Raw genomic sequence first — 24339 nt, forward strand, 5'->3', positions numbered from 1 at the left:
TGGCTGGAGCCATTTCCTGCCTCCCTTTGGGGGGGGATGTTTTTGTTAGATGGAGCACTTTTAAAAAATTGTTTTTAATACTCTTTGTTCAGTGTTGTCTCCTCTTGAGGTAACACAGCTAAAATACACAAAGCTGGTGATAATGACAGAGATGCACAGAAAAAGGGGGAAAGCAAAGAGGAGGCTCCTGTATTTTAATCAGCAGTTGCAGCACACATGGCAGGAGTCATTGAGCCTCCACATGCAGGAAGCACAGGAGAGGCAAGCATATCTTCCCTAAATTAGGTCATAAGAGGAGCAATGGGATGTGTCAGAATTATGAGGTGGAAAGGCTCCAGCTGTGTAACATTTTGGTGGTCTCTGTTAGTGCTGGCAGCTACAGGGACGCTGCCGTGCTTGAATTACACCAGGTGACATTCCCAAAGCAGTGACAAGCTCATAAACACCACAAATCTGCTCCCCAGGTCCACTGAAACGCTTCAGGAGCCTCGAGCTGCCCACAGGGACAGCGTGAGCCTCAGCAAAGCCCTACTGGTGCTCACTGGGCATCAGCTCCCAGCAAAGAGTGAACTGGAAACAGCCCATGGAGAGCAGCCAGGGACCAGCTTCTGCTTGGGAAAGCTTTTCATTTGGTTAATTCATCACTTTCCAGACTCAGTAACCACTTGCTTCTGCATAAAAGCCATGAAACCCAAATGGAAAAACCAAAGAGATGGGAAGTGTCACCCTGTTCTTTAAACATCCTCAAGCTGTTGGCACTGGTGGGGTCAGAAGATGAGTGAATGCTGTCTCTGCCCACACCCACAGCCCCTCCAAGGGCAGAATAACCCTCCAAAGAGGGGCCAAGATGCCATGGAAAGGCTTCTCCTTCCAGCACAACTCACTGTGGCACAAACATCAGGAATATTTTCCTGCTGAACTCTGCTGTCAGCTACAGGCTGTAATTTCTACCCTGGAACACATTACAAGCATAATGGAGAACACATAAATGAATGCACAATCATTACAGATATTTATATGCATCCTGCTGGTGAGAGATCATGCCTATAATTTATATGTGGTAAAGCCACAAAATTATGAAGGTCTTCCTAGCACAGCCATTCATAATCCAATGGGAATCCATTACATTTTTATTTCTCGTGCTACAAGAGGCAATTTATGACTGTCTGTATTTCACATTATGTTTTAGAGGTGATGATAATGTAAGAGCAGCCTGACCTCAAAATGGAATAACTGATTGAGTCAAAGAGCCATTGCACAAAATGTATACTTGGTTTCTTAAACAAATAAGCAAATACAGCTTTTTTAATTTCTGTAATGGAATTCACTTCAGAAAAACATTTTCTTCATATTAATTTATTTTATTTTATTTTATTTTCCTTTTAGGCACAGAGGTCTAAATTTATTTGATTTCTTTAATTCCAACCAAACATACAAATTCAGGCTCTTTCAGAAATATTAAAATACCTCATTCTCTGGTCTTTCAGTCTGGTCCTCCCCAATCCCCTTTGCAGTCACTACTGAGCTGTTTTCAGCCCAAATGGAAATTTCATTATTATGATTTCATTTCATATTTCATTATTATGATACTATTTATTGTGTTGTGAGACATATGCTCTCAGTGTATTTACATGTATTTAGGAGTTACTGTGCTGACATTGCTAAAAGAGGCCAAGAATTAATGTCAGAGTTGTCACACCTAACTGCACAATATTTGATGGGTTTGAGCTGTACTTATTCCTTCTTAGAACTGAAATAATATTTGTGATAATAACAATTCTATGTCCTGTGCAAAAGTGTTACTTTACCAGTGCTGTTGTTGTGAGGTTTGTTATTATTTCCAGGGATAAGTGTTCTATTACAAACATTTGATTCCCTAACAGCCATAGAATTCTGTTCATACTTTTGCAAACCCACCACATTTTCAGAATCTCAAGTCCCCAGTATTAAGGATAGCATTGCCATTTTCTGGTAACAGTTTTTTAAAAGCAGTAAATTCTGTTCTCTCTTGAAGGGCTGCCTTTCTGGGGGCATGAGTATTTCAGAACAGATCCATAAAAACTGACAGCTAGCTAAACTTTATACAACTTGACCTCACTGAGAGTCCTGTTTCACCTGCAGTAGAGCCATTTATATTGGCATCATGTGTTACACAAGTCTGGCTGCAGTAAAATTACCTTTAATAAGCCAGACTATATTTTAAAAGAAGATGAAATAATGGCTATAATATTTAATGTGTCATTTAACTGTCATATTAATAGTAAATCCATCAGTAAAAATGACAGAGCTACAGTGATTTAGCAGTCACCAATCCAGACCATCAGAGCTTTATGTTAACACCAGCAAAGAGCATTTTGGGGCCAAGCCATGTAATTTCTCAGATGGAAAATTACTTTCCTGAGGTTCCTGAAGTTCTACAACTACTTGGGACTTGTAATGAGGCTGCTCAGATTTAGTCAGGGTACCAGAACACGGCTCTAGCAAGGGTAAAACTTGATGCCATTTTCCAGATTTTCCTGGAATACCTCCTGACAGACTATTTTCATTTTTTTAAATATCATTCTGACTACACAGCATTTCACACTGTAACGGTGCTTTCTTTTCACATTAATCAAGCCTAATGTTGGGCAAAGGTACAAATTTATTTCCTACAGTGCGATACCTGAATTGCACCTGAATGTTTCAGAGATGTCTGCCCCAAGATCTCTCAGTTCACCAAGGACAACTCCAATTGCCCCAACATTTTCCTTTCCATGGAAAAGCAACAGCTCGAGTTCCACATGCCCTGCTGTCCCTCAGTTCATTGAAAAGGCCACCAGTGCAGGTTTAGCAGATGCCACATGGCTCATGTGCTTGAAACCCCTTTTTCCCCCAGCACTGGGCGTTGCTCCCAGCCTCCCAGAACAAGGGAAAAGCTCCACAGTCCATTACAAACATCCTGGGCCATTTGATCTCTCAGATTAGAAACTCTCCAAAGGTTACCCATGAAAGCACAGGGGTTTACCATGACCTGCTTTGGGCTGTGTGCTCTCTGGAAGCTTTTGGGACTGAATCTGCAGCCCTGGTTTCAATCTTTAGTATTGACCTCCCCCATTAACAACTTTCATGGCCACTGGGCTCTGCTCAAAAATTCTGTAGCCTCTGGCCACAGATAACCATCCACCAAGCAACCTTAAGTGTTATCCTCTCAGGGTTAAAAAAGTGTGCTTAGGATTGCTTTGCTTTCAGGTCACATTCTTGCATCCTTCCTGAACTCTTGCTTCCCAGGAGATTCTGCCCAGTGATGGATTCAATGTGTTTTTCCTCCTGTTCTTTCAGGCTGATTCATTCATCACACTAGGTGGGGTGCATTTTTTGAGCACTGGAATGAGAGCTGCTCAGCACAAAACAGCATGTGTGAAAGGGAAAACTGTGCTGAAAGCAGGCCTGGGGTAGTGCTGGGGAAGAGTCCAGAGAAATGCACAAAATCCTCTCTTATCAAACCCAAAACTTTGTATCAAGCAGCTCGCTGCACCTCCCTCTCAAAATCTCTGCAATTTCAACTGATGTTCCAATTGTTATCCTACATTAAAGTTTACTCATATTAATCTGGAATATTGGCCCAAATTTTCAAAATTTTCTCTCATCTTTGCTGAGGGAAGGCATCAGGAAAGAAAACTGCTCCACAGCCAGCCTGGGTTGGTGTTGTCTACACAATGAACACAACACCATAGACAGAAACTATTGCAAGCGGTTTTCACATCACTTTTGATAGACAATGACTTTTCCCATATATATTCTCTGTATCTACACTCATCCTCTTGGCTCTCCCAAATTACTGCCAAAGGAGAGCTTTTAGAAAACAAGAGCAGCTTTCTTTGCAACCAGAGTGGTGCACATCTTTTTGAGATACATCTCACCATTTACTTTTCATATTACGACCAAAAGGAATTGGGATGTAAAAAACTCACATCAAATAACAAGGCTACTCCCAAGATGGAGTAAATGTAAAAACTGAAGAAATCTCCTCTTAAAATCAGCTTAAATTAATAACAGACTCTGTCTTTGCAGGGTACAGAAATACATTCTTACTAGAAATTCCCTGGTCATGAAAGATTTGGCTCTTGTAAGTCCAGCTGTGAGTTTGGGACTGGTCACAAAGCCCAGGGCACAGGGTTTTCGTCTCTAGGGGCAGTCACAACTGCAGTGTGCACACAAACAAACCCATTGCTTAGAACTCAGCTTGTTCATACCCAGCAAAATCACAGAATGCATTTTGAGTTCTGACCTAAAAGCATTGTTGAATTACTGGCATAGAAAAAATGAAGCCCTAGAGATGAAATCTTTCTGCTGCTGTTGAATTTCATGTGTCACTAACCAACATGATCTGTTATTTAATCTACCATCACTGATTTTATTGGGCTAATGCTGATGATTTTTCTAATCTGTCGTTAAATACGGAAATGAAGATAGACAGCTGTCACAGAGACACTAACCAGGCACAAGGGCTGTGCCCACTGAAGTCCTATCAGAAGGGTGATTACCACATCTTGAGGCAACAGCTCCTCAGGAGGGGGCTTCAGATATAGGCAAGGGGAGACACAACCCTTATCTGTTGGAGGAAGCTGATACACACAGCAAAGGGTATCTTGGATCTCCTCCAAGATCTCGTATTTCTAAAATGCATTAGTATTCAAATACTACACTATCACAGAAGAACAATTTTCTCTCTTTCCTTTCATTCTGCTTTGTTTCTCCAATAGCCAGTTTCTGAGGCATGGAAAAAACACCCCAACAGTCCCAAAAGAGAAAAGCCAAAGGTACAAGTTTGCCATTCTGCCACAGTCTATAGCTTCTTTCAGCAAAGTCCAAACACAATGTGCTTCCTGACCTAAGCTTTGTTATACAACGGAAATCCTTCCAACAGAAGGATAGATGGGTCAAAACATACCAGAACTATTGCATTCAGACAGAAAAAAGTTCCCTTTCCCAGCTATTATTCTATTCAAAGTGTGCTTGAGAGCACTAGTGGCACCCAGGTTGTGTGCAGGTGGGTTTCACTGAATGTCTTCAGAGAGATGAGAAATGGGTTGGTCATTTTCTCATCAGTAAAAATCTCCTCTTGTGACGAAGGAGAGGGGACAAGACACTCAATAATTAATCCAATAAGTGAGCACTAGCAACAAATGCCATGGGAAAGCCCAGCTGGGACTCTGGCTCTGCCCAGCACCACCAGTGCCAAACCAGTGCCACTGGGGGCTGGACAGTGACAGAGAGCCCAGCAGGGAGCAGAGCACCCCACCCCCAGCTGCATTTGGGGTGTTCCTCACTTTGCTCTCCCGAGTATCAGGATCCTTTGGCCCTGCACAGCCCCACAAGCAGAGGGTGGAGGAAGCAGCACATGACACAAACACACCCCTGAGGAGTCAGGGAGACCAGCACTGAATACATCTCAGCAGCATCCCCAGTGTGTTCTTCTTTCTTTGACTGCTGATGAAGTTCTTTGTGTGTTTCTTTATACAACAGAAAGCAGCTCACACTACATAATGCACACAGCAAAATGTTACCAATCCAATTAAAACCAGAAGTCACCTTCTGCTTTCCAGAAAATGAAGGCACCAGCTGATTTTAAGTGGTAATAAAAGACTTTGAAATCACCATTGTAGTTCTTGCCACTTTCAAAAGATACCCTTCCAAGTCATATCAACCTCCAAGAGAAAAGCCAGAATTCAGATTGCCTGCCTCATTCCAGCAATGCCATTAAAGGAAATGGGACTGTTCTTCCCACCACAGGGCACACAGTAAGTTGTATTGTCATCAAATTCTGTGTCATACATCAGGACCCAAAATGAAAAATCTAAGCCATCCCTGAAGAAATATGACCCACAAAAACCAGGAAATCAGTAAGAAAATCAATAGGAAATAATATTTGAGCTTTTCACAGACAGATTTGTTTCACAGAATCACAGAATTGTTTAGGCTGGGAAAGGCCTGAGACCATCAAGCCCAACCATTTCCTCATCACTGCCAAAGCCACCATGTCCCCAAGAGCCACATCCACATGGCTGGTAATTCCTCCAGGGTGGGGACTCCAGCTCTGGCCTGAGCAGCCTGTTCAGAATCCCAGAATCACTGACTGGAAAATCCCTGCCAGCCCAAGGAGTCCCAGCTGTGCCCAATCCCCACCCTGTCCCCAGCCCAGAGCTCTGAGTGCCACCTCCAGCCCTTCCTGGGACACCTCCAGGGATGGGCACTGCAAACCTCCCTGGGCAGTTCCAATCCCTGAGCTCCCTTTCCATGGGGAAATTCCTGCTGCTGTCCACCCTGAGCCTCTCCTGGCCCAGCCTGAGGCCGTTCCCTCTCCTCCTGTCCCTGTTCCCTGGGAGCAGAGCCCAACACCCCCGGCTGTCCCCTCCTGCCAGGGACTTGTGCAGAGCCACAAGGGCCCCCTGAGCCTCCTCTGCTCCAGGATAAAGCTCCAGTTCCTCAGTCCCAGTGCTTGACAACTCTTCCAGCAGTACTCAGTCATGGAATTTAACATAAAGTCAGTTTTAAAACTTAATTAAACTACAGCAGGGTAAATTGCAGGATAAAACTGTTGCCCTGTTGCCTCCAACGCCTTTCAGGAGTGCAGAAATGAGCACTTTGTAGCCAAGGCTGGCCTGAAGATTTCATTTGCACAATGTTCAGCACAACAGGGCCCTGTACCACCCTGGACATCACAATAACCTTCCTCAGCAATGGTCCCAGCAGGTCCCACCATCATTTGTGGCACTACACCTCTGTAGATGAAGCTGAAAGGAGGTGGTTTAACCCTGAAATACAGAGCACCAGGAGCAGACTCTACATTACCCTTCGGTCAGGAGCCTTTTGGCACGCACGTCCCATCAGGAAATATTTTTGGCACTGAGTAGGCCATATCTATTGTGGCTGGGGAAAGTCAGGAAAGCTGGATTCCATCACTTGAGATTCCCTGGTCCCATGGCAGGGGCTGCTCCCTCCTGCTCTGCAGAGCTTTGAGGGCACAGTTCTGCAGAACAGAGCAAGCTGGAGGTGCCACAGTGGGAAACAGGGCAAGAGTAAAACCTGAGGAGCTGCAGGAGGAGCAGGAGAAGGATGCTGAGTGCAGAAAAAAGGAGGAAATACAGTGTACTGGCTGAAAAATGAGGGGGTGAGAAAAGAATCCCCAAACAGCAACAGAAAACACAAATTCTCAGCTTTGTGACAGAATATCTGCAATCATCCAACCTGCACCTCCTGTTTAATGCCAACAATTCCCTTCAAACCAGCACGTCACACCACTGCCAGCCAAGGAACCTCTCAGCACCTCAGGCTCTTGGCTGCACCTCAACAGAGCTGCATGCAGCCACACTGCTCCTCCTGACAGACACAACTTCTTCAGAAACGTCTGCAGAAGTTCTCTGCCCCTCCAGCAGTAGCAGAACGAAGCAAAACATTGTTCCACCCCTGAATTCTTTGTATTCCACAAATGGTGGAGTACAGATGGTAACTCTATCTGTGCCTCTGTATCAACAGGGCACACAACAGAGCAGGCTCAATTTGTCATGTGCTAGTTGGTCTCTTGCCCTGGAAAGCCAAAACAAAACCTGGAATTTCTCATTTGCCTGATCTGTGATGCATTCAGCCTTTATTGAATAGTTCAACTCTGTGGCTACACTTGCTCTTCATTTTCCTCTACTTCCAATCTGTCAAAACAAAATAATACTAATACTAGTAGTAATAATAATAACAACAACAGTAACAACAACAACAACAATAATTTTCACGTATAACTCAAGACACCTGCACTGGCCAATTACCACTAAAGAAGTACAATTATATGTCCAATTATTATTATTATTATCATCATCATCATCATCATCATTATTATTATTATTATTAATATTATTAATAATAATAGTAATAATAATAATAATGATAGCAAAGTGCATGTTTTTGCACAACTGTTGTTTCCAGCCTTGGTGAAAGCTGTTTATATTTGCATGTGTGTAATAATCAGAGATCAAGTCTGCTCCAATAAAGTGATTTAGCATAAGATAAATCTGACCTGACTTTGTCACAAGCTTTCCTGCAGTGTATTGAATACCTCAGCCTGCCCACAAATGCAGCCACTGGGTACCTGTCCTGTTAATCTCAGTGGGACTGTGAAACAAATCTCCTTTTTGTAATGATAGCAATAACTTTTTTTTTTCCTCCAGGTAAGACAGGACAGAAAATCTTTGCTGTGACAGGCAGAGAGTGCTTGTGAAACAAACACAGACAGATGTGATTCTCTATTTTAGCACCAGAAAAGCTGTCCCTTGTTGGGCATCTTCCAGCCAGGAATCCCAGGCAGCCAGGCTCGCTCACACTCCACTAAAGCTCTCTCTCCAGGCACACACCTCTGGGTTTTCTCCCCACACCCAGCTGGAAGAGCCACCAAAGCATCCCCCAGCCAACAGCACATTCCAGGCTGTTGACTCACAGCATCCTCTGCCATTTTTAACTCTGCTCCAGTTTAATGCTCACATTTCAGAGCTCTTCTGCTCTCGTTTGCTCTGTGCAGCCCTGGCTGTGTACCACCCCACAGGGATGATTGGGAATGTCTCCTTTTCCATCCCAGCCTCTCTGAAGATGTGAGGGGAGCACGTAGAAGGCATTTCTCATTGTGCTGCCCTGCACCTGCAGCTGCCGGCCAAGGTCACCAGAGGAAACAACAAAATCCTTCAAGAGAGCCCATTCCTTTGTCATCTGAACACGGGCAGGAAACACTGGAAGTGTCTAAAGAAAGTTTTTCTAATGAGGTCTTAGCTCAGCCTTGCAGAAGCCAAAGACAAATGATCATGGCAGGTCCCTCCCAGCTGAAATAGCCTATCCTACCCTACCCTGCTTTGAGGAAAAAGAGCACCAATACCTGGCTATTTCAGCCCAAAATCCACATCCTCATGTTCACAGGGATTCCTGTGCTCCAGAGCAGAACCTGGGCTGGAGGGAAGGGCAGAGGTGTGGTCAGAGCTGCTCTGGCTGAACCGCCCCATCTGCCTGAATTCAGGTTCTATCGCTCTGGTTTAACCTCAGGAGCCCCTCTGAGAAGGCTCTGAGTTATTCTGCAGTATAAATAATATTAATTACCAGCCCTCTTATTTCATAGGTACTCAAAGACCATATAAAAATATTGCACTCAGTGTGCAAATAACACATAAAAGGTGGGGGGCTTTAAAAAGCAAGTGTTTTAAAATTATGCTTTCTCTTCTAAACAGATTATTAAAGTTAAATCACCATAATTTTCTGCTGCATTAAACTGGGGACAAGTCAAAATGGCTGCAAGTCTGCTTGAAGTAATTCATGAACATTTCTCTTTCCTCTTGTTTATTGTAAATATATCATTAGAGAATAAGTTAATTTTGTTACATACTTTTTCAGCAGCAGTCAGGAAGACAGATCCTAACAGAGCTGTTCACACACAGTCCTTGCAAACTAGTAAGATCAATCATTTTCCTTTACTCTGAATTTCCAAAATTAATGTAAATCCTGAGAAGTCAAAGCAAGGATTTAACTGCATTAAATTTTCCATTGTGCTTTTAAATATACATATTCTCTCCTTTGAGATTCTATTTGGATGTTAGGAACCAGCTCTTATTCTTTTTAATCTCTGTAAAAATGCACAGGGATGGGCACAGTGTAACTATTTGTACGGTCAAGATGAAATATCAGCAAAAACAAACTGTCCAGAGCAGATATATTTCAGTATGAATCATTAATTCCTAAAGCTTGAATTTTTTTCATTATTCATTACCCATTTTTCATCCTGTATTACTCTCTCAGTTTGCAGAGCTGCAGTGAGATCCTCACAGCTCAGAAGTGTTAGTGTGTGGCTGGGGGGAGCAGCCCCACACCTCAAACTGAGCAATTCACAGGTAAACAGAAGATTAAAAATTATTTTTTCACTGCAGCGCAAAGATCAATCACTGAAATCTGGCATTTTATAGACTAAACCCTCCAAGGTCTGTGACTGGTTTACCTGACTATTTGCAGGGTACCTCCTCACGCCAAAATTCCAAACAACAGAACCCAAATACTCAGATTTCCATCTGATTTGCACCCTCCTGTGCTTGAAAAATAAGTTATTTAAACTTAAAAGTTATATTGCACAAAGATATTTATGCAATTATAAACATGGCATTAAGAATCAAATGCTGTTTTATCAGTTCTAGGGAAAGCCTGAAACTTTTACATTCCACGTTCCACTGCAACAGCTAAACTCAAGCACAGATCCACTGCAGAGGAGACACCAGAGCCTGCAGAGTTTAAATAAAGGCAAAGCCTGGCTGCTGTAGGCTCCACACAGATGGCTGCTTTTCACCAGGCTGGGGGGAGAAATCCATTCTGCCTGCTTTCCAAGCCATTAGGAGCTCTCACACAAGCACGGGGTGGCTGAAGAGGCACGATGGCCACTGCAGCCCAGGGACAATGCCTGGGCATGGCAGCGGGATCTGAAACCATCTGCACTTGCACAGGCCTTGGCAGCGAGCAGCACTGCCAGCCTGGGCCTGGGCTGTGATAAAGGGACTGCAATAAATGAGTAAAAGTCACTGAACCAATTTACGAGGCATTAGTGCCTTGGCTCTCGCACTTCAGCCCCTCAGCAAGGATTCATCCAGAGCAGCTCTCTCCACTCTGCTTTTGGCGAGTGCTCAGCTCCTCCGACAGCTTTGGAGAAGGCACATCACCTCCTTCCCTCACCCCACGGGCCTTTGAGCAGCACAAAACCCATCTGGAGCCCCATTCCTGGGGGAGATGGGTGGCAGCAACCCGGGACTGGGGTCTGTGTGATCCCTATGGAGCCTGTGGAGCTCCCACAGGGTCTGTGTGGAGCTGAGCCCACAGCTGGCACTGCCAGCCCAGCACGGATCCCACACGGCTCCCACACAGATCCCACACGGATCCCACACGGCTCCCACACAGATCCCACACGGCTCCCACACGGCTCCCACACGGCTCCCACACAGCCTCCACACGGATCCCACACGGCTCCCACACGGATCCCACACGGATCCAACACAGACCCCACACGGCTCCCACACGGATCCCACACGGATCCCACACAGATCCCACACGGCTCCCACACGGCCCCCACACGGCTCCCACACGGCTCCAACACAGATCCCACATGGCTCCCACACGGCTCCCACACAGATCCCACACGGCTCCCACACGGCTCCCACACGGATCCCACACGGCTCCCACACGGCTCCCACACAGCCCCCACACGGCTCCCACACGGCTCCCACACGGCCCCCACACGGCTCCAACACAGATCCCACACGGCTCCCACACGGCTCCCACACGGATCCCACACGGCTCCCACACGGATCCCACACGGCCCCCACACAGATCCCACACGGCCCCCACACGGCTCCCACACGGCTCCCACACGGCTCCCACACAGATCCCACACGGCTCCCACACGGCTCCCACACGGCTCCCACACGGCTCCCACACAGATCCCACACGGATCCCACACGGCTCCCACACGGCTCCCACACGGCTCCCACACAGATCCCACACAGATCCCACACGGATCCCACACGGCTCCCACACAGATCCCACACGGCTCCCACACGGCTCCCACACAGATCCCACACGGCCCCCACACAGATCCCACACGGATCCCACACGGCTCCCACACGGATCCCACACGGATCCCACACAGATCCCACACGGATCCCACACGGCTCCCACACAGATCCCACACGGATCCCACACGGCTCCCACACGGATCCCACACGGATCCCACACGGCCCCCACACGGCTCCCACACGGCTCCAACACAGATCCCACACGGCCCCCACACGGCTCCCACACGGATCCCACACGGCTCCCACACGGATCCCAGGGTGTCCCAGGCACTCCCAGCTGCAAACAGGGAACAATGGCACAGAGAGCGGGGCACAGAGGTGACAGCAGCTGGAAACAGGGAACAATGGCACAGAGAGCGGGGCACAGAGGTGACAGCAGCTGGAAACAGGGAACAATGGCACAGAGAGGGGGGCACAGAGGTGACAGCAGCTGGAAACAGGGAACACTGGCACAGAGAGCGGGGCACAGAGGTGACAGCAGCTGGAAACAGGGAACAATGGCACAGAGAGCGGGGCACAGAGGTGACAGCAGCTGCAAACAGGGAACAATGGCACAGAGAGCGGGGCACAGAGGTGACAGCAGCTGGAAACAGGGAACACTGGCACAGAGAGGGGGGCACAGAGGTGACAGCAGCTGGGCTGGCACAGAGAGCCAGGCAGGGCCATGGCTGTGGCACAGCAGACACTGAGTGTGTGAGTGTGTGTCTGTGTGAGTGTGTGAGTGTGTGTGTGTGTCTGTGTGTGTGAGTGTGTGTGTGTGTGTGAGTGTGTGTGTGTGTGTGTGTGTGTGTGTGTGTGTGTGTGTCTGTGTGTGTGTGTGTGTGTGAGTGTGTGTGTCTGTGTGAGTGTGTGAGTGTGTGTGTGTGTGTGTGTGTGTGTGTGTGTGTGTGTGTCTGTGTGTGTCTGTGTCTGTGTGAGTGTGTGAGTGTGTGTGTGTGTGTGTGTGTGTGTGAGTGTGTGTGAGTGTGAGTGTGTGTGTGTGCACTGTGTGTGTGTGTGAGTGTGTGTGTGTGCTCTGTGTGTGTGTCTGTGTGTGTGTGTGTGTCTGTGTGAGTGTGTGAGTGTGTGTGTGTGTGTGTGTGTGTGTGTGTGTGTGTGTGTGTGAGTGTGAGTGTGTGAGTGTGTGTGTGTGTCTCTGTGCCTGTGAGTGCTCATGTGTGTGTGTGTGAAAGCTGAACATGAGCCAGCAGTGCCCTGGTGGCCAAGAAGGCCAATGTCCCCTGGCCTGGATCAGGAATGGTGTGGCCAGCAGGAGCCGGGAGCTCATTCTTCCCCTGGGCTCGGCACTGCTGAGGCCACACCTCAAGGGCTGTGTCCAGTTCTGGTTCCTCAGTTTGGGAAGGACATTGAGACACTTGAACACATCCAGAGGAGACAACGAGGCTGCTGAGGGGCTGGGAACACAAACCCTGTGAGGAAGAGCTGAGGGAGCTGGGGTTGTTCATCCTGGAGAGGAGGAGGCTCAGGAGATCCCATCACTCTCTACAGCTCCCTGACAGGAGGGGGCAGCTAGAGGGGGACAGACTCTGCTCCCAGGGAACAGGGACAGGACAAGGGGACACAGCCCTAGGCTGTGCTGGGGAGGTTTAGGCTGGACATTACGAAATATTCTACACAGAAAGGACACTGGGCACTGGGATGGGCTGCCCAGGGAGGTGGGGCACCATCCCTGGAGCTGTTTAGGAAAGGCTGGATGTGCACCCAGTGCCATGGTGTGGGTGCCAGGGTGGTGTTGGGTCACAGGTTGGACTCAATAACCCAAAGGTTAATTCTGAGGCTCTGTGACTTTGTGCCTGTGTCTGTGTGTGTTTTTGTGTGTTTGTGTGTTCCACAGCACAACCAGAGAGCTCCAATCCCGCGTGGCCACACCGGGGAAGGGAGGGTGAGCTGTGACCAGGACACAGTGACGTCAGTGCCGTGACTTCACTTGGAATGTTCACATGGAGATGTCACTGGGGCTGGGGCAGCTCAGTGCGAGGACATGAAAGGAAAATCTAGAGACTTCAAGGGGCATCAAGGAAAGCATTTGAGATATGGGTCATCTCACATCCTGTAAACATCATTTCCCTTCAGGAACTGGTTTATTGGCACTCACAAAGCCCCAGTGAGCCACGTCCCTTCTCTGGCAGTTTACAAGTGGATCCAGCACAGTGGGAGGGACAGTGGGGTGAGCAACCCCAACCAAGTGTGTGACCTGCCTATTGTGGCACCCTGCTCCTTTCACCCCAGTACTCGAAAATCTTCCTCTCAAGATAAAACTCCTTCTGCACTTGAGTAGCCACATGAATCCCAGCACAACAGAGCTATTTTTGTGCTGCAGCTTTTGGGATGACAGCTCTCCTCTGCCTGGAATGGTTATTTGGTATATAGGTTGCAGTTCAAGCAATAATCTGACTCTTTTATGTCCTCTGAAGCTCTCATAGAAAAGTGAGAGACATAAAAATTAGGTTTTGGGCTTTTTTGAAAGAAAAATCAACATTATTTCAACCAGGTAAAAATCTGCTTCTGTTTTAGAGCTTTCTAGCAGACAATGAGAGGCAGTGCTGAGTGCAGGGACCTCAGTCCCTGGTCACCCCAGTGCTGAAGGCAGGAGCTTGCAGGCCGAGCCATTAATGGGCAGAATGCCAGAGGAGAGCCAGGGATGGCCAGGATGGACAAACAGTTGTGTAAAGAGTGCAGGAAGAAAAGGGAAGGGGCCATCAAACCCCTGGTTCTGTCTGACCCCTCACAGCCAGGACATGAACACAGGGTTTGGAGCAGCCCCAGGTGGGGCTCCCAGAGGGAAACCTTGTCAGCTCCTGCTGCCCCAGGAGCTCTTCATCATCTCCTGCACTCTCTGCTTCTGGGGTTATTTGAAATTAATGCCACAGACATGAAGAATGTTTGCACTGCAGACTTTACCAAAAGTTAAGACGGATGTTCTCCCTCTGATTTCAGATCTGGCATAGCAGAGAGAACCTCTTCTACACCAAAATATAAGGCTCCCATTTCCACCACCAGTCGGAGGTAAAAGCTGGGCTGCTTCAACCAAACAGCAGAGTTGATAAATGAAAGGTGACAATTTTCATTCATTCTGTTTAGAAGCAGATTGCCTTGTTTTGGGTTTCTATTTTAAGGGGCATTCCAATTAAAACAGATACATTGTTTGGGTGAAAAAAAATTCACTGAAATAAAGACTGTTTATCAAGAACATTTGTGGAAAACTTTTTATCAGCTTCACACCTCTACACTACACCTGCTCTTCCAACTGAACTCACTTGCAAAAGTTAGTGTGCCAGAGTTACCCTGCAGGCTTGTTGTTCCAAATCCCTGTGGATTGTGTCTTCAGTGAACACATCAAAGGGATTCATGATTCCTTCCTTCAGCTCACTGGTGACGCAGTTCCATTTTATGGCTTCTGCTCAGGGTGATACAGAGTTTTAGTACAATATGTTTGTACCATCTATTCTTTCCTGGCATTTCCAAACAAGACAACAAGATCATTTGGGATTGTTCCCTGCTGAACATTTTAGGATAAAAAGCCTGTAGTCATTAGTCTTTATGAAGCCAGAGGTCTCATTAGGGATCATGGAACTGACCCTTCCACGAGAGATCTGGAGTAGTGAAATAAATGTGGTACAGCCAGAACAGCACTCTGGAAAACATCTCAGCAGATGCTATCACACCTCCCCAGCAAACACCCAATTTCACCAGCTTTAACTGAAACTCCTTGGCAGTTTTTTTTAAAATACACCTTAAATTAAAAACAAATCAGAGCTGCATTCCATTGTTGAAAAAACCTGACAAGAGGAAGCTGAGTCAGAGTCGCTCCAGGATGCACACCTCAAGCTGTGACAGAAAGGAAACCAGTGACCAAGTGGAAATTACTAAGAGCACTGCACTGCCCTGATTAAAGGCCCAGAAATAACAACACAAAGTGCTGCAGAGATTATGCCTTCCACAAGGAGCAGGAATTGTTCTAATGCTCCTTCCAGAGAGGCTGCAGACATCAGGCACAATTGCACGCTCCAGATGGGAGGGATTTTACACTGATTGGCTGAGCTGCTGGAAATTAGCATTTGGGGTTTATTTTTATAACTGAAGGAAAACCTCTGCTCTCCCCTACCATATTTCCTAACTGGTCAGAAAAATCCTGACACAGTATCACTGCTGGGACTGAATTCCCAGCCCTGGCAGCCTTCACCTGCACAGCTCCTGCAGCGTGCTGGGTTTAGCAGGACAGACTCCTAAATTTAACTTTTATAAACTGTTACAAAAGCATTCCTGGGCTGTACTGCCAAGGGTAAAACCCTTCCCTAGCGAGAGTCTGACAGTAGGATGAGAATTAAAAGATTATTAGCTGCAGCTGTGTCAATAGCTGTCTTTGGTTTTTGTGGCTGTGCTTATCAAGAAGGGCTGATTTATCATATGGAATTTCACCATAATTCCAATTACTTGGGAAGAAAAGGAAAACTCTCACTCAGTGAAAGGCATGGGGCTGATTTATCCACTTTGCTGGCATCTGTGCTAGTTAGGAAAGCAATGAACTTGTTCTTACAGCTATGTTTTCCATGAATTCTTTGAGGAGAACTTCCCAGAGCACTGATTAAATGAGACAATGAACAAGCACTACAGTGCAAACCTGAAACCAGCTGTAAGCACAAGTCAGCCCGCTCTGCTGGGCACAGCAAGAAGAGGAACTGGAGCTCCAGATCACCAAACCAATCTCCTCAGCAAAAGATAAAATCTAATTCTCAAGAAAGGTGCTTAATCTCACATTTATTCTGTGCACTTATCAGCCCAGTGATTTACACAAACCCCCATGGGTGTCTGTGCACAGTGAGCCCAGTCTGATTTCACAGATTTAATGTGCTGAGGGCTGTGTTCCTGCCCATTATAGCACATTGTTCCTCTCAGCAGTAGCAATTGACAGTTATTACTTCAGATTCCCAGAAATGTCAAATTCAAACTATGCACAAGCACCTGTAAAGCAAACTTGAGTTCTACCCCATCACTCAGGAGAGGGAAGACTATTTTAAACTTTACTAGTCTGGCAAATTGCTCACACTTCAGCATTTCAATAACACAGGCTAAGCTCTAGGTTTCACAGAAAGAGATGCTGATCTGAACCAGATCTATCAGACCTGGGTGCCACAGAGTCCCAAAGCAGCAGCTAATGAACATCTGTGGGAAAAGCACTGGAAGGAAGTAAATGATCCAGTAAGGGCAGCTGGATATAAGATGGAAGAAAACTCATACAGCAGAGCTGAGCTGAAAAGGGTCTGATGTCATTTGGAGGAAGGGATGGCAGGAAAACACTGTGAAATTCCAAGTAAATAACTATCACTCCTTTTGCTCATGTCACCATCTCCATCCACGAGTCACACACTGTGTGTGCTAAGGTTTCTATCCATTTTTCACCTGTTCCCTTCAATTCCACAAGCTGGACTGTTAAATAATATTTCATACACAAAATCACACAACTAAAAGGTAATTATGTTTGCCAATGTTGTCTGATCATGCAAAGGATTTTTCTCATTATCAGAACTTAGTGTGAATTAATAATATCTTTGAAACATTTCCCTCTGGCTTGCAAAAGGCATGAGACACCAAGAAATTCTTCCAAAGTCTTATGATTTGGCTGCAGTGATAAAGTCTGAAAGCCCAAGATCTCCAAGAAATCCTGTTTGCCAGCATTTTGTGTCAGCAGCTTTAAAACATGGTGACATTCACTGCCTGGGAGGGCCAGCAGAGCCAGTCTGGGATCAAGCAGTGGGCACAGGGCACCCTGAACCATCAGGAGTTCTGCTGCTGGTGGGAGGGGGCTGCAAAAATTGGTTCTTCTTTCCATAAAATCTCAGTGGACCTTTCCTCATAGCCAGAGAGTAAACCTAAAGGACCAGTTCAGCAGAGATGAAATCTCTAAAGCATTGTGGGAAGGTTTTAGATGGTAAATCAGGTCTCTAAAATTTCAGTGGAAGTATCTTCCCCTTAAACTTCCAAATGGTTTTCAGTTTTCTGTCGAGCTCTGAAGCAGAGCATGTGAAAAGGCCTTTAGAAACTTTCTCACTTCTTGCCTTGAACTTTTAGGGGGAGGTGAAGCAAATCAGATAATAGGAAAGTAATTTAGCAGACATTGAAACAACCTCAGCCTGTGGCCCCAGGGCACACAGAGAGAGCCTTGGGGTCTCCCCTTTCCCCTCTGAGCAGAGGGATGATCCCCTTCCCCCCTCCTTTCCTTGGAGCAGCTGAATGTCACCCTCACTGCCCTCCCCACACAGGGACATCAGAGGCTGGAGATGCAGCTGGAGCCACTTGCAAGGCTCAATCCTATCTGGGCACCAGATTATCAGAGAGCTGCATCCTGCCCAGAGAGCTGCACTGCCCTGGGGAGCCCCTATCAGCATCTCCCAGCAGTGACACAGATTATTTAACAGCTTATTTACCTGCAAGGGAGCTGCACTCTGAGCTCCTTACACAAGACTTTGAAAAATGGCTCCTATCTTTTTTTTTTTTTTTAATAATTAATGTAACAAATTCCTTCAGAAGCCATTCATCTTCCCTGCTGTACACCATGAAAATGTGAGACAATCTGACCAAACTCAGCCTTCTGGCAAGGCAGGAAATCAGTGCCACCACCTGTGCTGGACTGTGATGACAAATAGGGGCAAGAGAGTACTTAACTGTGGAATAATATTAGAAATTTAATTCAATAATTAAAATTACTGAAGTCATACTTAAGATACATTAAGCATTTGTCTACATTTTTTATAAGTAGTTCCAAAGAGTGCATTTTGAGTAAGCCATGCACTTCTCAGTTTTCTTCTGCATTATTTAGTGAAAAAAGTACTCTTTTATTTGTAGTGCACAATGCCAGAGCTACACCCTTGTGTTCAGTTTAACACTGAAGCTTCCCCTTCTTTGTGCCCTGAGTGGTCTCCAGACTTAGAACTCACCATAATCAAGATGCTGTGAAGGTTTTCTCCTTCTGAAGCCTACCTACACTGCCTTGCTTTTCAGGTCTTCACTTGACCTGTGAAAAATACCATGAAATTTCATCTTTTCACCCAGCACTGACAGCAGGACATAGCAGGAGCCCAGTCTGATTAACAGGAGAGCTCTACCTTTTTGGTATAAAAATTCTTCTAGATAGGACACTTCCAAACTGCTTTGAAAATCCTGTTTGTGTGAAGCAGGCATAGTCTGTGCTGACCAAGTGTCAGACACCAAAAGTTCCTCTCAGATATTTGCTAGCTCCAAAAACTCTCTCTAAAACAATACTAAATAACAGAGCAACTCTAGTGTTTCTCTCAGAGCCAGTTTCCTTTTATTCAGTTCCCTCATTAGAGTCAGCAACAAAAAAGTAGATAGAGCAATAATAAGGTTCAGTTTATCTTGTTTCCTCCACTCCCTTTTCTCACTGTATTACTAAGACTTGGAACAATAACAGGATGCCGGGATGCAGGATGGGAAAAGGCTGACTCCCAGCTGGAAAACCTTGGAGACTGGAGAGCTGAACACTCCCAGTATTGCTTAACGAAAAGAGAAGTGGATTTTTCTATTTGATCTTCGTTTTTTGTATTCTGTTGAACATTCTGGGATACTGTTGGGTTCAGTTTGTCTGATTTGGTACCAGACCGAAGCTCCGCCACCTCTGACTTGGGTAAGAGATAAATGTTATTTTCTGTCCTTCACCCATGAAGTTCATTTCAAAGGTTTTTTTACCTCCACCCAATTTTCTAATGTCTTAAATAATTTAAGAAATACCAGCAAATGAATTTTATACATATCCACCAAATCCTTTGGGCCTTCCATGGGGCGGTGATGGCACCCACAGCAAGTACAAACAGCAGAGCTGTTTACAAGTGACGCTGGCAGAGGAAAATCTCTGGCTTTGTTGGGCTATACCATAATATTCCCAGATTGTTTAAAAAAGAAGGGACATTTCATGGTTTTTTTAAGTATTGCTTTGTAATATTCAGGTTGTGTTGCTGATGTTCACTCATAATGGAAAAGAGGTGGAGATTATGCTGCCAATTGCACCTGTAAAGCCTTGAGGAAGGGATTTCACTCCTGGTGTGGGCAGGTGCAGCTCCAGAACTGTTTGCAGTGAGCAGGGGTGCTCTGGGCTGGGATTTGATGCAAATGTTTTATTGAAGTGGGGGTGGATTTGGTGGATTTGGGCTCTGTCTTTAAGGTGGGTGATTTCCTGTGCCCAGGGCCAGGAGGTGACAGCCACGGTGTGCACTGGCCAGCTCCAGCATATCTGTTTAAAACTGAGAGGGGAGTTTATACAAACTCAGGGCAGTGATTTGATCTCCTAATTCCCACATTTAAAGCGTCCCAAGTACTTTAACACCCTAACTCTGGAGTGCCAGGCTTTACAGACCCTACTCTAAAGGACCAGCAATTCTTATTCCAGAGGTTTCTTGATCTTGGTGGTTCAATAAGACCCTTTTTTTTTTTTTTTTCTGGTGAGTTATTTTATGACACAAAAAGTTGGTTGAAAAGGCTTTTATCTTGTCCTAGAGCCAGTGTAGCAGGTCCCTGAACTAACAAGCTCACTCTACAGCTTGCAGAGACAAAGCATTTATGCATAAGAGATGAACTGATGGTGGTTTTTCTGTAAGAAATCTATTCTGCAATAGTGGGACTGTCAGTGTGCACAGCACCTCACTGTGCTGGCTGTCACGCTGTAATAAAGATAAAGGAAAGAAAGAAATGCAAGGAAAAAAAAAGATATGGAAGAAGATGAATTTCTGTGAGAAAAACTCTTCCATTCTTAGCCATTCCCAAAACCATTCCAAGTTTTCTGTTTCTGCAGTTAACAAAGGTATAGTTAATCAATGTGCCCCTGCCTCCTGTGAATATAAATCATTAGATCTGCATTTGTAAAAGCACACAGAATTATAGATGTTCATGCAGGAAAATATATTAGACAAAAGCAAAGATGCTCCAATGATTTACAAAAGCTTCTCATCATAGGTTAATTTGTGCCTGGTAACAACAAGCCCTATACCAGAAACAAATCACAGAAATGCTGACTTGAAATTTATCTCTGGTATCTCCAGGAGGTACTTTTTATCCTTAAATAAAGGGTGAGACACAGGAGAAAAGGACACAGGATGCATTTAGCACAGGAAAGCTTTAGAACTGTATACCAGAGAGAAGAATGTGAATTTACAAGCAATAAAACAAATTAATTTGAAAGCAAAGGATAAACTCGATTAAAAAATCATTCCTGCTTTGCCCACAAAGCCACAAACCTGGGTTATTTTTCAGACTTCTACAGCTGCACTGCAGTGCAACAGGAAGCCTTTCCCAAAGCTTTGCTCTTTAACAGAAGACCATAAAACTGTTCTTTAAACATTTTTAAAACAAATGCTAACACTGAAATTGTGTCCTGGAAGAAGAGCATGTCCCTGAGTGCAGCTCACAGAGGGCTGGACGTGGGGCACAGAGGCAGCTGGGGCAGGGCAGAGTTAACAAAAGCTGCCAACTTTGCTTCACATCCTGCCTCTGCTGGGGGAAACTGCTCTGAAAACAGGATAGAGGTAAAAATCACGGGCCATGCTTCAGAAACTGCTCTGGTTCACAGCACTTATGGAACAAAGGACTTCACTGTCCATCTCTAAATCAATTACTTCAATTAATATTTCAAATTCAAAATAGAAAAACTTCCGTAAAATTCTCTTTTCTTGTCTGGGTATGTGTCTACAGAAGAAAATTAGGCCAGAAAATACTTTATATTTTCTAAAAGAGCAGAGGTTCACAGAAGCAAGATAATGATTATTTCTGGCAGCTGAGCTTTCTGTAAGGAATCTTCATTGTATTTTCATTATAATTCCAGGTTTTGCTCACGTTCCACAAGTTTAATTCAGAGGTTCCAATGTTAGTGCCAAGAAGAAAATAAGAGGTTCCCTTTGTGAGAAATTTGTTGGGCATGAAATTACTTTGGTGTCTTTTTTTTTTTAAACAAATGGGTTTCCCTTGTTCTCACTGTGAGTTTGCAAACCAAGAACCCCTCACAGTTTAGCACTGGGGTGAGAGGTTTCCCTTCCTCCCCAGGGATTATTTGTGATTTGCTAGGACAGAGGTGCCCAACTCACAATCACCAGAACAGCTCCACACAGGCCTCGAGGAGCAGGAGGAGAGCAGACCCTGCTGAGCCCAGAGCTGGCTCTTGATCCACGGGAAGAGGTTTTTTAATCCACTGTGGGCTTCCCTTCAGAGCTCTGCCCCACCAAGGGCCCTGCAGGTGTAGCAAACACAGAAGACAAGCTGCTGTCACTGTCATGGCCAGGAGCCACCAACTGTGCTGCTGAGGGGCTCCAGGGATTACTGCAAGCCCAGGGATCACAGCAGGCAGTGCTGGGAATAAAGGCATGGTTTGGAAATGAAGGCACAGCAGCTCAGGACACTGCCCTGGCCAGCCATGCAGGAGGGACTCCCACCCCAGACTGTCCCTGCTGGGGCTGGAGCCCCTTCCCAGCTCCAGGACCCTACACACACCCTCTATCACACCAGGATTCCTTCCCAGCTCCAGGACCCTACACACACCCTCTATCACACCAGGATTCCTTCCCAGTTCCAGCCCAGGTTTCCCATGGCAGAGTCTCAGACATCTCATCCCATAAAGCCATTTATTCCTGGTGCAGGAGCACAGAACAGCCCGAGCTGGTGCTTCCCAGCAGGGATCCCACCCTGGGCTTTTACCACTCACAGTCCAAGAGTGCCAAAGTCTCTCTCTCCCTCCTGAGCCCTCGGTTCCTGCCACGTCTCTGGCTGTGCCACAGCTCCCTGTGCCCTTTGCTGTGCACAAATTGCACAAATCTCCTTTCCTGGGGCTCCAACCATTCCCAGGCTTCAACCTGAGCTGCCCCCAGAGACTGCACAGAATGAATTCCTCATCACACCACTCACCACTGCACCTCCTGAATTCTGCAGTGAGGCTTGGCCTTGGAATATGAAAAATTAATAAAAAATAGTGAAGAACCTGTTCGCACTTCTTCGGTGCAGGAATACAAATTAGTCCCTTTCATTTGATTTTCACTCATTTGCATCTGAATTTCAGATCTGGCAATAAGAATGGAACTGGCTATATTTTAAATGCAAGCTTTTGCTGAATATGTTAAGTAAGTTCTCTCATCTCCTGAAATGGAAGATGTTTGTGCCATGGGTCTGATCTGTGCATTTGCTGCTGTACACATCTCTTGGGCAGGCAGGGAGATTTGGGGCCCAGCCCTCCCAGGTGCTAATTAGGACACATTTACAGGACCTGGAGCAGCTCAAGGCCTGAGATTTCCAGGGCTGGCAAAGACAGGAGAAGGGCACAAGTGCAATTTATCCCTCCATTGCCTACACTTCAGTTTTGGTGCTCTGAGAATACTCCTGGAAAGGTTTATAATGTGTAAACCAGAAAGAGTCAAGAGGTGAACAGAGTCTCTGGTAGACTTTTCTCCAAACAAATATTTTTGTGTGAGACAGAGAGTAAAACTCTTACAATAGATTAGCAGCTGCATGTAAAAGCTTTGTTAAGCATTATCCACAGAAGTACAGAAAATATATTTTTTTATAATAATATTTTTTTATAGTGAAAAATGACTGATATTTTAGGGAAAGGCAAGCATGGTTACCTGGACAAACTAGGGAAATTTCACAGTTACCTTCCTAAAGAGCAGCAGAGAGAAAAGAGTGTTCTTCTGCCCCACCATTGCTACCTGAAATGCAAGGACTTACAGAGCACCATCGTAGTTAGAGGTAGACAAAAGGGCAAAAATGTTTTAAATTGCTCATTTTTGAAACCCAAAGAGGTTACTTTTATTGTCCCAGCTGTCATCAAGACCCTTCTGTTCCTGTCCAATTTCCCCAGCATCCCCTGCCCCAGTTTGGGGCTGCAGAGGCCTCTGTTTGTGTTACAATCCTGTTCAAAAGCCACAAAGCAGCAGTGACACAGTGCAGCAGTGGCTTTGTCCCCACTGCAGTCACCATTTCTCTGCATCCTCATCTCTCCAGATCCAGCAGAAACACCTGGAGTGATGTCCCTGGCACCTGGCAGAGCTCAGCAGGCACAAGATGGGTACACAGCACACACTTGGCCTCACTGTGCATGACAGTGGGAAGGGAAATTCCACTTCCACCTCCTGTCTGGAGGATACACTTGAATTCCTTCTCCTGCCTTTGTCCACATTTCTAAGCAATGCTCTGGTAGCACCAGTCTTCCTTTTCCCCTTCCTTTAATGATGCTATCTGCTGTGAATTTGTGCTCTGGGAATCCTCGAGGAGCACAAAGCCTGCCTTACAGCATTTGGCTTGAGGAGACCAAGGGCCTGGAGCTGCTGTCCTGCAAATGATAGGAAATCCTGCCATTGATGGGAATGGTTCCTGTGATGGGCTCAGCTCCATCAGCAGAATCCCCACTGGCACAGAGCTTCAGGTTGGCTTCTCTATTCTATTTGTGGGATTGTCCCTCCCTCTACCTCCAGCCCTAGACCTGAATTCAGAAGATATTTGAATTATCTTTCTGGCTTTTGCTGCCTTTATCTTTCAGATATAAATGGTCTGTCTGCAAGAGAATCAATTTACTCATGACTTGATGATCTTAAAGGTCTTTTCCAACTTTAACAATTCTGTGATTCTGTATTAGGATTAGGCCAAGCAATCAAGATTAATAATAATGTATCAGAGTTCTCAAAACCTCCTCTGGGAACCCAAAGCTGCAATGAATTAGTGTGTATTGACT

The 24339-nt window shown here is 45.8% G+C and overlaps 1 protein-coding gene across 2 annotated transcripts in view; it reads left to right on the forward strand.

Annotated features, from left to right (window-relative positions):
• The first annotated feature begins 19033 nt into the window (after positions 1–19033).
• CDH5 (cadherin 5) overlaps positions 19034–24339 on the forward strand; it is a 29077-nt gene continuing 23771 nt past the window's right edge. Inside the window, exon 1 of one of the 2 annotated variants that reach the window (XM_058845867.1) lies at positions 19034–19260. The gene's annotated coding sequence lies outside the window, so the exon portion shown is untranslated. The remainder of the gene's footprint in view (positions 19261–24339) is intronic. The other variant, XM_058845869.1, reaches the window with a different exon arrangement.

Source organism: Poecile atricapillus, chromosome 10 (assembly GCF_030490865.1).
Source record: "Poecile atricapillus isolate bPoeAtr1 chromosome 10, bPoeAtr1.hap1, whole genome shotgun sequence".
NCBI classification, from domain to species: Eukaryota; Metazoa; Chordata; class Aves; order Passeriformes; family Paridae; genus Poecile; species Poecile atricapillus.